This window comes from Miniopterus schreibersii (assembly GCF_964146895.1).
Source record: "Miniopterus schreibersii genome assembly, chromosome: 1".
In the NCBI taxonomy this organism is placed as follows: domain Eukaryota; kingdom Metazoa; phylum Chordata; class Mammalia; order Chiroptera; family Miniopteridae; genus Miniopterus; species Miniopterus schreibersii.
Genome location: NC_138101.1, coordinates 14,107,916 through 14,123,419, shown reverse-complemented (window position 1 = coordinate 14,123,419; position 15,504 = coordinate 14,107,916). Strand labels below are relative to the sequence as shown.

Sequence of the window (15,504 nt, the reverse complement as noted above, 5' to 3'; positions counted from 1 at the left end):
GCTGCAGGATTGGCGCGGCACGCGCGACCGGCACTGCGCATGTGCCCAATGCGGGCAGCCCAGTCTCACGCTACTCCTTCCCACCGCCTTCCACTACTCGACTCAGACACAACACGGGCCGTGGGAAATTTCGTAAACCTCGCGAGAACGCGCCCGCCGTTGCCTATGCTTTCTCCCCAAATCTCGCGGAGCCCAAGCGAGACAGGTGTTTGTCTAGCGCAGCTCCAGGCACCGTTCGTGCGGCGCGTGCCCGGCCCGCGGGCAGGCGGCCCGCGCGGGGGTGGAAGGTGGAGGAGGGGTGGGAAGGGAGCAACTAGACGCGGAGGCGGAGCCGGTGGGCGCGTGGCAGGGAGCGCGGGGCGGAGGGACACCGGCGGGCGCTCGACGTCTCGCGCTCGCCTGCGGCCTGACACTTGGTGGAAGAAAAAGGGGCCGGGGGTGGGGGTGTCTGAAGTAAGAAGGGGAAGCCGGGAGATGAGAAACACCTCCTAGGGCGCACGGCGAGAGGTCAGACGCCGGGGCAGGAGGTTTCCTGTCTCCCTCCGCGAGCTTGGTACTTTCCTAAAATGTGTTAGACGCTTGTCCCCCGAGTCTCCGGAAGCCGGCGGCCCCGGCGTCGGGTCGGAGTCACGCCTCCAAGGCGCCTGGTCTGGCCACCGCTTCTCCTGCTTTGAAACAAGTTCGGGTTCTCTGAGCTTCTCTTCTAGCCATCGGTGGCTTTCTTTCTGATCGACCTGCTGGCCTTGCGATTTGGAGAGGGGGAAAAAAAGCAAAAAGCTGCTCCCTAGCTGTCGCCTTCCATTCGTGGACACAGTTTTTTAAACAACTCCCCTGCCACCCATCTCTTCCTAGCCTTTTCAGATGATCCCTAAATAACAGTTTCTGTTCTTTTTTCCCCCCTTTGCTCTCACTAATGTGACTTAAAATACTGGTTTTGCTTTCCTTCACCTTTGTGTTTGATGAAATATCCATTCCATTTTAAGTATTGTTTAATCAGGTGCTTTAGCGACAGTGGTTTTAAATAGCGATTTTCAACCTTTTTCATCTCATGGCACACACAACTAATTACTAAAAGTCTTGTGTGCCTGATTTGACACACAAAAAAGTATAATTTGGATTCATTCACACTGGACGACTGTTATTGCGTTGGCTGTTGTCATTTTTTTTGTTTGATGATCTAAGGGAAAAGAGGTCAATGCCCCTGACTAATACTCAGGTATTGCATGTTTTAGAAATTCTTGTACCACATCTGTTGAAAATTGCTGTTTTAAATGCATCCCTTCTTTTTGGATTATTTATTTGTCCAGTGAATTTCTGGTTAAATTCTCCAATCAGGCACATTTCAGATTGCCCTGCTGTAGTTTCTGTACCAGCCTAGCTTAGCATTGTCTAGGAACTGGTGTCTTGGTAACTTCATAGACCCACCAATGTAAAAATGAGTTCAGTTTTGAGTTGTGGAGGACAGTAAGTCCTATTCTGCTGGTTATGTAGTGGGCAAGAAATTGACTTTTTGAGTTGTTTTCAAGGTTGTTTGTTGTGTGTGTGTACATTAACCTATCCCTTTGATTAAATATTTCACACAGCAAAAGTATATATAAGGACACTTAATGCAATATTGCAGTTCAAGTGTGATTTAAAACAAGATGCTCAGGAGGAAGACAATGCCCATAGGCACACATTCCTTGGAGCCTTCATCCCAAGAAGGCATTTCAGTCATGGTCTAGTCCAGGCCATTAATCTAATTTGGAACCATGGCCATATGAGAACCCCAACCGTGGAAAGCCAGTGGGAACCACAAATCAAATCACAACTCATCTTTACCCTAAAACATGCTCCTGTGTTCTTTCCCCATCCCAATAAGTGAGAACTCCATCCTTCCACTTATTTAATCCAAGAACCTTGGAGTCATCCTTGCCTTCTTTTCTTCTCACATCCAGCATGCAATCTAACAAAATCACCCTTGCTCCACTTTCAAAATATACCCACAGTCCAACCAGTTCCACACCTTCATGGCTACCAGTCTGGTCTAACCCATCTCATTTCTCACGTGGTTTACAGGAAGTCTCCTAACTGGTTCTTATTTCGTTCTTGCCTTCCCTCATTCTGTTCTCAATAGATCATTCAGAGTAACCCTCTAGAACTCTCCACTGGTTTTCCCACTTCACTGTGAGGACCCACACAATCATGCCTGCCACCCAACCCCCCACTCCAGCTCCTCCTCCCTGACCTCACTCACCTCTTCCTCTTTTCCTTGCTCACTGAGCTCTAAGCGGCAGCCTTCCTTGCTGTTCCTAGAACATAACAACCCTGCCTTTGCTCTCTCCCTCAGATGCCTTATGGCTCATTCCTTCACTGTTTTCAGGTCTTTGCTTAAGTGTCACTTCAGTGAGGCCTTCCCTACCACCCCCTTCACAAAAGTGACTCCTCATAGTCCCCATTCCTTTTTTTATTTTTCCCACAGCACTTCTTATAAACTAACATACCATACATCATATCTGTGTATTGTGTTTACTCTCTGCCTACTCCCATTATAATGTAATCTAAATAAGGGCAGGGATTTTTGTCTATTTTTTTTATTGTTCAAACCTCAGCCACTAGAAGAAACTTAGTAAGCATTTGTAGAATGAATGGGATGTCTTCCACTTTAAATATTTTTAAATTGATTTGAGAGAAAGAGAGCGAGATGCCGATTTGTTGTTCCACTTATTTATGCACTCATTGGTTGCTTCTTGTATGTGCCCTGACTGGGGATTGGACCCACAACCTTGGCGAATGGGGAGGACGCTCTAACCAACAGAGCTACCCAGCCAGGTTGGATGTCTTCCGCTTTAGAATGGAATGGAAATGATCCTGAAGGCTCACTAAGCCTTCTAAGATTCAAAACAGTATCTGAGTTAGACCAGCAATGAATCCCCCAGTGCCAGCTTGCCTGCAGAGGAGAAAGGAGCCTATAGAGCAACCACCTGTGTTGACTTTCTGCCAAAAAAGTTCTTACTTCTGGGTTAGACGAGTAGATGAGCCTACAGTTACTTGAAGGGTTTCCATTACTCTGCATTTTAGAACCTCAGAAAAGAAAACACTATTGGCAGGATATTAAAAAACAAAACAAAACAGGTATTCTCATGTGTTGCTAGTGGGAGTGAAAATGGGTGTAATCTTTATGAAAACCATTTTGATAAAACTTATTCTACTCGTTAGTCCTACAATTCCATTTCTACAAATCTGTCTTACAAAGATACTCACACATATGTGAAATTACCTGTATTGCAGCATCATTGATGGAAGAAAATACTGGTAACAACCTAAATGTCAAACAAGAGATGTCTTATTTTTAAAAAAATCATGATATATTTATAGACTTGAATAGTATGCATCTGTTAATAAGCCGAGACTGCTTTTTATGTACTTATGTGGAAGAATCACAAACTTTAAAAAACAAAGTGAAAAATAGTGATAGATAAATATATACTTATTTGCCTATATGTATCTAAAATGGCTCTGGAAGGACACACTAGAACCTGTAACAGTGACTGCTTAGTTCTGAGGGACTCAAAGGTTGGAGAACCGTAGGTGAGGAGGTGGCTTGTCTCAGAGAGGGCTATCTTGGATCCTTTGAATTTTGTACCAAGTGCATGTATTGCCTATTCAAAATATAAAACATAAAAAAGGGGGGAAATAAAGCAAAGGAATAAATGTACCAGAAGAAAAAATTGGCCAAATAAATTTGTTTCCTTTCTCCCACTTGCTAGAGAGCTATTTTCTAATAGAGGTTGTGAATATGATATACCATCTCAGTAGAATTAGGAACTGTAGAACTGTCAGTACTTCACCCCAGTCCTTTGTTAACACTGAATTTGCCGTTTATTCAAACAGCAAGTTTAGAGTCTTGATTTTTGGTGGTTTACATCAGTCATGATCTTTGATGGTTTGTAAAGGTGGATAATGCAGAGGACTCAGGCGACTTCCTGGGTAACAGAGTTCACGGATCAGTTGCAATGTAATTCTGGGATAGAGAGATGAGTTTAATGGATTGGGGTACAATGGAAGAAGCATGTAACTCTTGCCTGATGGGCCCAGGGAAACCTTGCAGAGGTGACTTTTGAACTGACTCTTAAGTGGGAGTTCAGAAGACAAGAAGAGGAGGAAGCATTGAGAAGCACAGGAAACAGCTTGTTCAGGTTCTGAGGTGTGAAAAAAGCATCTTGCATTCAGGGGAACTCCAGGTGGGGGTTTGGTGCACATAGAAGCTGGGACGGGCTCAAAATTAGTGGGGTGGGCATCGGAATCACCTGGGTCCCACTACCTAAAACTAAAGGAGGAAATCTGGGCTGAACCCAGTAGCAGGCATGTATTTCTAGCAGGCAGGTCAGGGATTATGATGCAAATTGTCCATGAACCAAACTTTGAGAATCTTTGTTGTAGGAGTTGGGTGTAATCTTTCTTAAGGAGTTTCTCATTAAAGGGAGTATGGCATATAGTTTATTTTTAAAAAACAATAAATGAAATATGTAAATAGGAAGAGGAATGAGTTTGTCAGCCCCTAAGTATATATCCAGTGGGCATGTGAAGCATTCAGTAGCAGTGAGATAAACATTCCCAAGTGGGTCATATTTTGCTGTGGTTGTTAAAACACAGTGACACATTTCAATATTGCTTCCATTCTAAGATTAAGTTATACCATCTCATATTAATGAGACACGCTAAGATACTGAAAATTTTACTAGGCAGCCTCATGATGGAGAACACAGACAGGCTCTAGTGTCACATTGCGTGGTTCCAGCTGTAAGACCTTAGACAAGTTATTTAACCTGTCAGTGCCTCAGTTTTCTCACCTGTAAAATGGAGATAACGGCACCTAATTCATAGGGTTGCTATGAAGATTCAAAGTGTTTATTATGTCTAAAGCACATAGAATGATACCTGTAACATAATTGTAATAGTAGTGTTAGTTTTTATCATTATTTAATAAATCCAGAAGTTGCATTCATCTGATGAAAATTCTTGCAAAACATGTTAAAATGTCTTTAAAACGTCAAAAATCAATTTTAAATTGGTCAAATATAGTGATGATTTTATCCAGATTAGCGTTCATTCATTTCTTTATCTGATCCTACAAAAAATGTCAATATCATTATTACTGTTATTTAATTTCTAAGAGGCTCACATGTCCAAAACAGGTTGGGAAACATGTTGTAGATGCCAGTGAGAGCCTCTGAGGATGTAAAGATGTGATCAGATTGTGAGGTGGCTATGTGCCGAAGAAAGCCTACTGATAACTAACATTAGAAATTAGGAGCTTTCACTCCACAGAAGTTTCTTAACTTGTGGTTTTCATTCATCTTTATGTCTCCCTTTTTAAAATAACAGTATCCCTATTATTTTCTACTATGTGTTAATCAAGGTTAATAAATAGTACAGAAGATTGAAAGAGTGGCAAGGAGGATTTCATCAGACTGTGCAATTCTGTGAGGAAAATAAGCTCTAACTCTGGGATTACAAGAAATGAGGAGAACACTGAAAATGAATCATGGAAGGGGCTTCAGGAGAACTTGAAAAATAAAAGTAAATATTCATCCTTTTATTTTCCCAGTTGCGTTTGATTTTCACGGGATTCTTTGGCCCTGAGATTTTTTTGATTTTTTTTTGGCAGGCCCAAGTCAAGCTTTGCTTAACTTGCTAACATATGCAGCAGTTCAAGAAGGTGAAACAAGAAAAGGCACGGGCCGTTTACTCCAGTGACATGGAACGAGAATAGAATCAAATGCACATTTCATGAGAAGAATGTGTACAAATCTAATAATTTGTCAGAAGTTTTCATAGCTAACGTAATTGGAAGAAAATGTTACCATGTGTGATTGATATATCTTGTTCTTTATATGTCGTGAGCAAGATAAAGCCAGTTAACCCTGACTATACAAAAAATGACAACACCATATGAATCATAAAATTCCAGTGATCTGTTTGTAAAGGACTATATCTAAACTTGGATTTCCTAAACTTTCCCTTTTGCCATGTATCATAGATTGTAGTGGTCTGAGTTTCTGTGTTGAGGCAATGTTGCACACCCATAGTTAAAAAAACACACAGCTGGGGTATGAAGGAAAGAGCACTGGACTGCCTCGACCATTGAGTCCTTCCTTCTCCACTGGCCAGCTGCCTACCTTTGGGCTAGCTAAGTTTTCCTTGTCTGCAAAATGGGAAACGTATTGCTTAGGGTCATTTTGAGAATTAGCTAAGATATTCCATGAAATTGCTGGGTACACAGTAGGTGCTCAGTAAATGTTACTTCTTTAGGATATACTCCCACTCACACCCAATGCTCGGTATTGTTTTCTATTTGACGGACTAATGCTACCTGCCTTACAGATTTGTTGCACAGATCAAGTTAGATAATTATGGAAATAATTAAATAGAACTGTCTTCAAATAAATTAATTGTATTTATTTGGGGTTGGCACATTTATTTGTAAAAATTTGACTATGGCTACATAGCAAATCAATGAAACAAAAAAGATACCTACGTTTTCTCCTCTGGCCTGTCTTACTGTTAACCTTGGGCACGGATGGCCTTTATCAGTTTTTCAAAGCAAGCCTACCAGAAAGGTTTCACTGTGCATCTGTACTGTTTTGTGTCACAGATAGTGTAATGATAAACATCAACTTGCAGTTGATCTTTGTGGCTAGCGCCCTTGCCCAAAATAGACTAAGGACTAAGAAGATCAACTTTGGAACCATCCTGTTCAAGCATAGACAAACACTGAGAGAATAAACAATCCCATCTTGCGAAATACTTAACTCTGTCAAAGACAGATGACTAACAGGAATCCCCTTCAATGTCATAATCGACATGTACACTGTAATTTTTAATATTACTGTTATGTCAGTATGTCAATAGTTCTCATTTTAATTAATTTTTAAATTTTATTTATTATGTCAATGTATGGGAATTTTTAAAAATCTTGTGAAATTACTGCAGGAAAAAAGATACTTTCTAATTAAGCTTTTACTACATATTGAGGACAGACTTGGTTTTATGCAGTAGATATGTCTGAAAAGTTTCATCTCAATCTCATAATGATGTATTTAATTTGTAAAATGCATTAGCAAAACTCTAAAGGAATGTTTAAAGACTCCATGTTAGATATTATAACTGGTATAATCCCTATGTGTACTTTTTGCTACTTAAATGCTTATTTAACTAAATTCTCTCATGATTAGCATCCAGTGGAAGGTGAAATAAATTACATTAAGGTGTTATAAATATCCCACTAGTGGAAATATATTTCTCAAGGTCTCAACTACAAATCACATCCCATTAAGTAATTTGGAAAAGTTTGGAAATTTATGCATGCTTTTGTTTTCTCTCCCAGCTTTCCAAACACTTGGCTTCAATGCTACCCTCAGATTTACTTCTGACTTCAGTGAGAGTTATAAACGATCATCTGGGAGAAGCATTTGGCTTCTACTTTCAAGTCTAAAGTTCTCCAGAAATGTTCTTATGAAATGTGAATCTGATTTTCATCACATAGTTTTACCTACATAGCATCATATTTTCCTTCACCAGCAAATACTAAGTATTTTATTTTTAAATAGCACAGCTCTATCTGTATTTGCATGGTACTTTCCAAGTTTCCGAAATAGGCACCAAATCACAGAATCTAGGCAAAAACAAAGGACTTAAGAACTGAAAGATAACTTCTGAGAAAGAGCTTATAACAGAAGTATTTAGTTGTACGCCATGGAGGGTTTTCAAAAAGTTGTATGCCAATCTAACACAGCAGATCAGCTCTCTATTTAAAGAGATACTGTGATATATAATTTGTGAAGTGACAATAAATATGATTGACTCTACACCTTCCTACAAACATTCAGTCAATCCTCCAGACAAAGCTGCAGGTAAGTAACTTTATCCTGTTTTTACAGATGAGGCTCAGAGAGCATGGCTCACACAGTTATACTGCTAGAAGTGGAATTTTTGTTTTGTTTTGTTTAAATCCTAATCTGAGGATATTTTTTCCATTGCTTTTCAGAGAGAATAGAAGAGAGAGAGAGAGAAAGAAAGAAAGATCGATGTCACACATCAATTGGCTGCCTACTGCACACACCCGACCAGGGCTGGGAGATCAAGCCTGCACCCGAGGTACGTGCCCTTGGCCAGAATTGAACCCAGGACCCTTCAGTCTGGAGGCCGACGCTCTAACCACTGAGCCAAACTGGCTAGGGCTAGAAGTAGAAGTTTTGATTGTCAGTGAGTCCTTTGTTTATTTTTTGCTATAGAAATTTAAATTATTTTATTATTACAACCTGAGAGAGAATATTTTGTGTCAAATATGCAGAGTACCAAATTATAATTTTAATACATTATTTACAAAAATATAAATGCTAAGGAATGCAAAAGTTTATTTTTAAATACCTGGCAATTTATACAGACACACACACACACACACACACACACACACACACGTATCAATGATATGAACTAGTAATAGTGAATGGTTAAGGATGGGTGGCCAAGGCAAGAGAAGACCTAAATACTCTTGTGGATTTTTTGCCATATTTATTATTTTAAAAAATAATTCACCAAAGACATCTCAAGAAAAGAAAACTGCAGACCAATAAATATAGACACAAAAATCTTCAACAAAAGATAAGCAAACGTCAAACAAACTAGGAATAGAAGGCAACTTCCTCAACCTGCTAAAGAATAGCTATGAGAAATTCAGAATTCACATCATATTTAAAAGTAAAAGACTGACGCTTTCCAACTAAAATCAGGAAAAGACAAAGATTTCCCTTAGTATCATTTCTATTCAACATTGTATTGGATTTTAACCTGGCAATTTAGCAAAGAAGAGGTAAAACTATTTCTATTTGCAGATGACATGATCTTATAAATGGAAAATTTTAAGGACTCTACTAAAAATTATTAGAGCTAATAATAAGGTCAATATTCAAATTCAACAAGGTTATAGGATACAAGGTCAATATACAAAAATCAATTGTATTTCTTTATATTTGCAATGGGCAGTTCAGAAATAGAATTAACAAAACAATCCCATGATAATAACAAAAACAATAAAATACTTAAAAATAAATTTAACAAAAGAAGTGTAATTCTTATACTCTGAAAAGTATAAAACATTTTTTAAAGAAATTTTGAAAGATCTAAATAAATGGAAGGACTTTCCACATTCATATGTTGAAAGATACTATTATTAGGATGGCAACATTCCTCAAATTGATCTACAGATTCAACATAATCACTATCAAAATCCCAACTGTCCACTTTGCAGAAATGAACAAACTGTTTTTAAAATTCATATAGAAATTCAAGGAACCCAGAATAGCCAAAACAATCATGAAAAAGAACAAAGTTGGAGGATTTAAATTTACTACAAAATTTCGGTAATCAAGACTGTGCAGTGAGTGATCTCAGAGGGAAGGCGGGGAGCAGGGTGTGGGTGGGGAGAGATTAATCAGGGAACTTGTATGTTTATGGGCATGGCCCATGGATGCGGACATTGGTGTGGGGAGGGCCTGGGGGTGGGATGGATGTGGGGTGGAGGGTATCAGTGGGGTTAAAAGGGGGACATCTGTAATGGTCTCAACAATAAAGATAAAGAAACAAAAATAATAAATAAATAAATAAATAAATAAATAAATAAATAAATAATAAATTTTTAAAAATTAAAAAAAAAAAAAAAAGACTGTGCGGTAGGTGCTGGCATAAGGTAGACATGTAGATCGCTGGAACAGAATTGAGAGTCCGGACATAAACCCTCACATTTATGGTCAGTCGATTTTCAACAAGAGTCCCAAAACAACTAAATGGGGGAAAAATAGTCTTCAAGAACTTGTGCTGGAACAACTGTCTATCCACATGCAAAAGAATGAAGTTAGGCCTGAACTTCACAACATATATAAAAATGACCTTAAACTGGATCATGCCTAAATCTAAAAACTAAAACTGTAAAATTCTTAGAAGAAAGCATAGGGGTAAATATGACCCTGGATTAGCAGTGGTTTCTTAGATATGACACCAAAAGTACAAACAACAAAAGAAAAAATAGGTAAGTTTGGCTTCATCAAAACCAAACTTTTGTGCTTTAAAGGACACTCTCAAGAAAGTGAAAAAGAAACCGTACAGAATGGGAGAAGATATTTGCAAATCATAAATCTGATAAAGATCTAGGGTCAAGAATATGTAAATATATAAAGAATTCTTAAGACTGAATAATAGAAAGATAAATAACTCAATTTAAAAGTGGGCAAAGGATCTAAAGAGATGTTTCTCCCAAAAAGATGTGCGAATGGCCAATAAGCACATGGAAAAATATTCAACATCATTAGCCATCTGGGAAATGCAAAGCAGAACCACAATGAAGTACCATTTCACACCCACTAGGATGGAAATAATAAAATACAGATAATAACAAGTGTTAGCAAAGATGTAGAAAATTGAAACACTCATACACTGCTGGTGTATGAACCTGAAAGGTTAAAGATAAGAGTTACCATATGACCCAGGAATCCCGCCCCTAAATATATACCCAAGAGAACTGAAAACGTATGTCCACCCAAAAACTTGTACATGAATATTCATGGCAGCATTTATCATAATAGCCAAAAAGTAGAAACAACCCAAATATCCATCAACTGGAAAATGTATAAATAAAATATGGTACATCTATAAAATGGGATGTTAGGCCATAAAAAGAAATGAAGTACTGATAAATGTTTCAATGCAGATGAACCTTGAAAACATGCTAAATGAAAGGATTCACAAAAGATCCCAAATTGTATAATTCTGTTTATATGAAATGCCCAGAATAGGCAAATCTATAGAAAGTAGATTGTTGCCTAAAGCTAGGGAGTCTGGCACTGGAGGGTGTTGTAAGTAACTGCTAAAGGGCATAGGACATCTTTTTGGAATTATGAAAATGTTCTAAAATTGATTATGGTGATGATTGTACAACTCTGTGAATATACTAAAAACAACTGAATGTACACTTTAAATGGGTGAATTATATAGTATGTAAAGTATATCCCAATAAAGCTGTTAACAAGAAAGGCAGAAAAAAATAATTTAACTTTATTCAATTAGATGCTTTAAAAATCACTGTGATCATAGCCTTTATATTAGTCATAGGCTGATATAAATGTTCAAGTACAAGCAAATAAGTAATAAACTCCATAGAAAATCAGGGAAGAGTTGGTTTACCCTCTAGCTTCATAGCAAGTTTGAAATTATATTTCTGGCAAGAATAAGATTCCTTAACATTTCAGAAGTGAACTGATTTTTTTAAAAGATAATTTATCATTAAATGAAGAAGTCACAACGCAAAATGGAACGGGACAGATGTCAACGACAAATTTTAAAAATAGTTTTTGTCAAATACTATTCTGGATTTCTTAAGGTTAGAAACAGGAAAAGTGTCAAATGAAAAGGTAATCATTTTTTTTTTTTTGAAAGGTCTGGATTTGAACAGAAAACTTTTCTCTAAAACTACAAACCATCCTTATTACATGAAAGCCATAATATAAGAGCCTGAGAAAAAGACTTTTTAATTCATAAGTAAACTGTATCTCTCAGATACACTTAGGAATGGTGTGTTTTTTTAATTGGGGTGACATTAATTAATAAAATTATATAGGTTTCAGGTGTACAATTCTATAGTACATCCTCTGTATATTATATTTACTGACCCCAAGTAAATGAACTGATCTTATTTTAAGGTAAAAAAGGAGAGCTGGAATTATTGAGTGCCAGCTTAATCCAGGGGACTTCACGTACATGATTTTATCTTATCTGCCCACACTCCTGGACAGGACTCCTACTCCCCTTTAACAGCTAAGGAAGAAATTAAGAAACTTTCCTTAGCTCACACAGCTACAGGAATGGCCAGAAAGTGAATGGGAGGGCTCTTCTACCCTTTCCTGGAACCTGCCCTGTGCCGCCTGCTGAGTCACTGTACCTTCATTACCACTGGTGAATCAAGAACCCGAAGACCTGGGGACTTGGAAGGGAAATTACCTGAAGGGTGTGCGAATGTTACTTTGAGGACGCAGAAACAGGACGCCACTCTAGTCCACTCCAGAGAGCTGATGATGGGAGTGGGGTGGAGTTGAAATAGGACTTCCTTACTTTCCACTGTGGAGGAAAGGAGGAAGACACCGAAAAGAAAACCCCAGCGATGCCTTCCAGCTCTAAAGTTTAGTCAGTTTAAGCCTCCACCTTAAAGGAGCTGAAGGAACCCTGGAATTCAAATAGCTATTTCGTTCTTTCCTGGCTCAGTCTTGTCCCAGGGTCCACAGTTGAAGGATCATCGTCAGGGCTGCAAGGACTAAAATCCCATCAGGAAGTGAAGGCCCCTGTCTGGAAGCACAGGCCAGATAAACTGAGTCTGTCTCAGTATAACCATCCAAATTTGCCATCAGGCAACTCAGGAAACTATCTCCTTACAGCCTCTACTCCACCATATACTTATACCATTCAGGGCCCTGTGCCTCAGTTTATTCTCTCGTACTTTCACCTTATTGAGTCCCTTCCTCTGTCACCCACGTATTCAAAAAGGAGTATTTACTGTACATGCTCTAGGAGCCAGGCACTGTTCTAGGCACTAGGGAGACAGGTTTGGGCAAGTAAGGCTAGATTACTGCCTTCTGTATTGAAGGACGGAGACATAGATAATAAAAGGGTAAACAAATAAATAAGACCATTTTTAATAATGATAATAACTATGCAAAGAATTAAGCAGGAGTGAAAAATTGGAGAGGGTGAGGGAAGCTGACTTCATTTAGATCCACTGCCCTCTCAATAGTAAATTCCTTTCATCGCCCTTAAGCTGTTCCAAGTACTTTGTGTAATTCTTTTCCAAAGGTTTTTAGACCATACAAGTAGAGAACCACCTTTACAATTTTAAATTCATTCTTCAGACTAGCAATGTGTAAATACCACAGTCTCTCAAAGGTAGAGACTTGGATATATTTACTTTCTTTTGTAAAGAATACATGAGAAAAGAAAGCTATGAGCATTCAAATTCTGAGTACCGATTATAAATGGGCAAAGCCACACACCAGTTACTCACATTTATAATCCCCACCCCCCACCCCAGACACACTCATGCCCAGCCCTGGGAGTTGGGTGTTTATCTTTATTTTATAGATGTCGGAGGTGAGGCTCCCGAAGTTCAAGTGATTTGTCCACAGACACTGAGGTCAGGAGTGAACAAACCAGATCTGAAGCCGGCCATCCTTATGCCCCCAAGTCGAGAGCCTTTTTACCGACACTGCCAGCTAACCCATGATTTCACGCCTTGCCTACGCCTTCAAAACCTTGCTTTCTCATCAGGAAGTTTCGTTTTTAAAGAAATTATTGTGTAGGGAGTCGATTTGGAATAAATGTTTCTGCATTATTTAAAAATTTATAACTTCCCACTTCATTTTACCTGTAGGGTCACTTCTTATCAGAATTAATATGCAAAGATAATTACATATTTGTAATGGGAATACTAAATTATTTTAAAAGCAGTTTTAACTATCTTTTCTGAGAAGCTACCTGGTTGCTAGAATAATGCAATTCCTGTTTGTATATTATAAATTTACTACAATTTAGATGAAGAAAGTGTTTTTCCTTTGTTCCACCCAGTGAAATGATGCATTTTCATGATGATTAAGAGCAAAACAGCCTAAAATGCTATATTAGTTCAAAAAAATTTCTCAGAATAGTGTATTAAAACTGAAACCGAAACATTACGGAGGTGGTAAAATCTACTCACATTCAATTACTTATGGGCAGAAAAATATTAGATACCATCGGTGTCTGCACATCTACACAATGTGTTAATAATGATGTTAAAAATAAGTGTGAAATTTAGAACGAATCCTCTAGATATGGATGTTCTTCTAAACAGTTTTAGAAGAATTGATGAACTTAGCAGACCCTTAAAATTAGCTGAGGTATAAAATGAGAAACACAGAAATATAATAATATTAAACTTAGCCAAGAAAAGTCATTTTGAAAATGTCACTAGTTTGCAGCTTCTTAGTTGACTCTTCCTCCCCTCCTCTGTCCCTGAATCTTTTATCTTTTGAGATATAAAGTATTTATTTCACTGCGTTTTTTTTTGTTTTTTTTTAGTTCTTTACTTTCACATTTTTGGAGGGGTTTGGGGAACGTGATGTTGCTATAGGGCAGGTTGCATATTTTGAGGTACTAATACAGCTTTCTCTGTCCTACGTTTCTCTTGGAAGGCTAGCTTTCAGGTGCCTCTGTAGTGGTTAGTCTTAATTCTACTTAAATTCATTTTACAGATCTAGTTCTTGAAAGTGCTTTTTCAGGATATTACTTTGTATTTCGATAACTACACTGGTCTTCCTGCTTCTAAAATTTGGACTTTCCCGACTTGGTGATGTCATTCTCGGTGTTGGCCGTTGTTGGCCTCCCCACAGCCCCCTCCCACCCCGAATCACTCCACACTGTTAATAACACCAAACTAAGGCCTTAAAGAACAGGCTTGTCAAAGAAAGAACAGGCTCGTCAAGTGTACTGCTTTGAACTTGAGTTTTATAGGAATTTCTAAGCCAGAATGTTTCCTTAAATTATGGTTATATTGAACAAATATTAGTTATTAATAAGATCCTTTTCATACCTCTTCTTCCTCTTACTATAAAGAATTTGGTTTCTTTTGGAAGTACCCAATTCGTATGGAATTTAGCTTTGTCCACCTCGTGCGAATCCCCGCAGGGTTTGTAAAACTGCAACCCATAATCCCCTCTTGAAAAAAACACTGATTATTTGTGCTTATGCTAGTTCCAAATATTACAATAGTTTCTGGATTTTTGCCACATTCCTCCCTAGATGGTCATCTGGGAGACTTTGTTTATAATGTGTGTTTTGAATGAAATTTTAAAATTCTAAGACCACAGGATGTGCGACTCAATTGTGGGTTAAACTTAATTTTGCATTTTTTCAAAGAGGCCCTACTTCAATTACAATAGCAAACACTGAATAGAAAAGGTATGTGTTTTTTCCAAGGATTAGTGTTTGGAAGAATATAAAAGAAAGCATGCCATTTCCAAGACTTAGGGAATGTTTTCAAAATGGCCTATAGCATTCAGTGGTGTTTAGGTGGATTAAAACATTAAGCTGTACTATGGATATCAGGAAGACCATTTACTTTAGTGATTGTGCTAATTGTGATTTTAAAATCAGAAACAAAACCCTGAATTTAAAATAGCCCCCTCACTCCACCCCAAAAATAGTTAAGTTCCTGGGGATAAACAGTTTAATAGCAACTTTTTAAAAAGGCAAAAGAATAAAAGCTTTTATGAAAAAGCTTAAAAAATATAAAAGCTCCCTTGGGACGTTTTCCTTCTAAGAAATTCTAGGTTTTTTCCCTCGTACCCTTTGATTATTTTAGAAACTGATGCTAATTAAAGAACCCTTTTAGATTTTAGGACAAAATGAAAGACTTAATGATAGACCTAATGAACCAGTGTGTCT

At 38.1% G+C, this 15,504-nt stretch overlaps 1 protein-coding gene across 2 annotated transcripts in view; it reads right to left on the bottom strand.

The window, feature by feature from the left end:
• Nucleotides 1-15,504, bottom strand: part of RBPJ (recombination signal binding protein for immunoglobulin kappa J region) — a 186,669-nt gene that overhangs the window by 82,998 nt on the left and 88,167 nt on the right. The window lies entirely within an intron of this gene.